We start from the raw sequence: 3,322 nt of genomic DNA, 5'->3' as shown, positions 1-3,322 counted from the left end.
GAGAAGCTTCTGGTACTAAAGGTAGCTCTTCTGTGGGCCCTGACATCTCTCAAGCGAGTAAAAGCTCTCTCAGTTGCCCCTTCCTGCCTTGCCTTTACCCCTGGATTAGCCAAGGCCTTCCTGTATCCTAGACCGGAATATATTCCTAAGGTGTCTACATTTGCTCCCCAGCCTGTGGTATTGCAGGCTTTCTGCCCTCCTCTGTTCCTCACACCAGAACAAGAGAGAATGCACCTGCTGTTTCCAGTAAGGGCTCTCTGTACATACGTCCACCGCTCCGGCCAGTGGCATAAGTCGGAGCAGCTGCTGGTCTGCTTGGCGGTGACAGTAGAGGTGATGCTGTGTCAAAGCAACGTATCTCTAATTGGATAGTGGAAGCAATCTCTATCGCTTATGAGGAGCACGGTCTTGCTACGCCTCTGGGCATAAGGGCTCATTCCACTAGGGGGGTCACCTCCTCAAAGGCTTTGTCCAATGGGGTATCCTTACAGGATGTGTGCTGCTGCAGCCTGGATATTCATTCCACCCCGGACTAAAGTGTCTTGCAGTGACCCTCTGGCTTGGATCTTTTTGAACAGGTCATACCCTCTGCATGATGGAGTGGGTATTCTTGTTCCATTAGTGTTATACTACACAATGTCAAAGTTCCCTTTGAAAGGGAATGTCTGGATTACTCATGTAACCCTGTTCCTTGAGAAGGGGAACATGACGTTGCGTAGCTTTGTCATACTGGGGTGGGCCTGTAAATTGCGTCTTCACTTCAGATAATAGAGGCTGACGGCGCGGTTCACAGGTGCCATATATATATATATATATATATATATATATATATATATAATGTGATGCGTTTAATTGCCATGCCACCTGATCATGGCAGGCCTATACATAGGCATGATTTTACACAAGCTATAGATGCCGGTTGCGTGCAAGGGGCGCTCCCGTAGTGTTATGCTAAATGCAATGTCTCATTCCCTTCTCAGGGAACAGGGTTACATGTATAACCCAGACGTTTCCCACAGCAACCAAAAGTTGTCCATAATGTGAAAACAACTCAGAGAGGAGTGAAAAAAGGAGAGCGAAAAAGATGCCGCTGTCATAGGTGATACAGCTCACCCAATTGTCTAGAATTTGACATAGTCCCCTGCTTCCTCCACTGAAACGAAATCTTTCTGAACACCGTTATACAGTGCATCCGGAAAGTATTCACAGTGCTTCACTTTTTCCACATTTTGTTATGTTACAGCCTTATTCCAAAATGGATTCAATTTATTATTTTCCTCAAAATTCTACAAACAATACCCCTTAATGACAATGTGAAAGAAGTTTGTTTGAAATCTTTGCAAATAAATTAAAAATAAAAAACAAAAAAAGCACATGCACAAAAGTAATCACAGCCTTTGCTCGATACTTTGTTAAAGCACCTTTGGCACCAATTACAGCCTCAAGTCTTTTTCAGTATAATGCTACAAGCTTGGCACACCTATTTTTGGGCAGTTTCAACCATTCTTCTTTGCAGGACCTCTCATGCTCCATCAGGTTGGATGGGGAGCGTTGGTGCACAACCATTTTCAGATCTCTCCAGAGATGTTCAGTCGGGTTCAAATCTGGGCTCGGCTGGTCCACTCAAGGACATTCACAGAGTTGTCCTGTAGCCACTCCTTTGTTATCTTGGCTGTGTGCTTAGGGTCGTTGTCCTGTTGGAAGATGAACCTTTGCCCCAATCTGAGGTCCAGAGCGCTCTGGTGCAGGTTTTCATCAAGGATGTCTCTGTACATTGCTGCATTCATCTTTCCATCGATCCTGACTAGTCTCCCAGTTCCTGCTGCTGAAAAACATCCCCACAGCATGATGCTGCCACCATCATGCCTTTTGGCAAACTACAGGTGGGCTGTCATGTGCCTTTTACTGAGCAGTGGCTTCCTTCTGGCCACTCTACCACACAGGCCTGATTGATGGAGTACTGCAGAGATGGTTGTTCTTCTGGAAGGTTCTCTTCTCTTCACAGAGACACGCTGGAGCTCTGGCAGAGTGACCATCGGGTTTTTGGTCACGTCCCTGACTAAGGCCTTTCTCCCCCAATAGCTCAGTTTAGCCGGGTGGCCAGCTGGTTCCTGCTGGTTCCAAACTTAATCCATTTACAGATGATGGAGGCCACTGTGATCATTGTGACCTTCAATGCTGCAGAAATGTTTCTGTACCCTTACCCAGATCTGTGCCTCGATACAATCCTGGCTCTGAGGTCTACAGACAATTCCTTGGACTTCATGGCTTGGTTTGTGCTCTGACATACATTGTTAACTGTGGGACCTTATATAGACAGGTGTGTGCCTTTCCAAATCATGTCGAATCAACTGAATTCACCACAGGTGGACTCCAATCAAGTTGTAGAAACATCTCAAGGATGATCAGTGGAAACAGGATGCACCTGAGCTCAATTTTGAGTGTCATGGAAAAGGCTGTGAATACTTATGTACATGTGCTTTTTTTTGTTTTTTATTTTTAATAAATTTGCAAAGATTTCAAACAAACTTCTTTCACGTTGTCATTATGGGTTATTGTTTGTACAATTTTGAGGAAAATAATGACTTTAATCCATTTTGGAATAAGCTTGTAACATAATAAAATATGAAGCACTGTGAACGGTCTGCACTTATATAGCACTTTTATCCAAAGCACTTTACACTGTGTCTCATTCATCCGTTCACACACACACACCAAGTGTAACAGAGCTGCCATACAAGGCGCTAACTTGCCATCAAGAACAACTTGGGTTTCAGTGTCTTGCCCAAGGACACTTCGGCATGTGGAGTCATGCGGGCCAAGAATCGAACCGCCAACCCTACAATTAGTGTACAACCCACTCTACCAACTGAGCCACAGCCGACCCCGGATACTTTCTGGATGCACTGTATATAATGCGAAGCCGTGCCAGGTGAAGTATTCCATAGTGAGCACCCTCAGTGCCATGAAGTTGACACCTAACCTAACCTCGTTGAATGCGGCCCGAGCCTGGTCCATCTTGGCAGTGTGGTCCGGGAAAACCGAAATAGTAAAATTCCTCACTTTATTCCGTTGCATCTCTTTCGCGGGGTGTAAAATGTCAACACAGTCACTGTGATAATGAAATCTGCACACAATAGCTTGTGGTTGTTCACCAGGCTTGGGCTTATTATGGGGAGATTGGTCCAAAACCGACTCCTTCTTTAGATCAAACGCTTCCTTCAGCAAGGTGGCTACAGCAACAGTTGTACAAATGTCAGGTCCCTCTGGAACTCCCACTACCCTAATGATGTTGTGCCGTGACCTAGACCTCACATTTATC

This window comes from Ictalurus punctatus, chromosome 6, assembly GCF_001660625.3.
Source record: "Ictalurus punctatus breed USDA103 chromosome 6, Coco_2.0, whole genome shotgun sequence".
NCBI classification, from domain to species: Eukaryota; Metazoa; Chordata; class Actinopteri; order Siluriformes; family Ictaluridae; genus Ictalurus; species Ictalurus punctatus.
The sequence above is the reverse complement of the archived record's forward strand: the minus strand, read 5'-3'. Positions refer to the sequence as shown.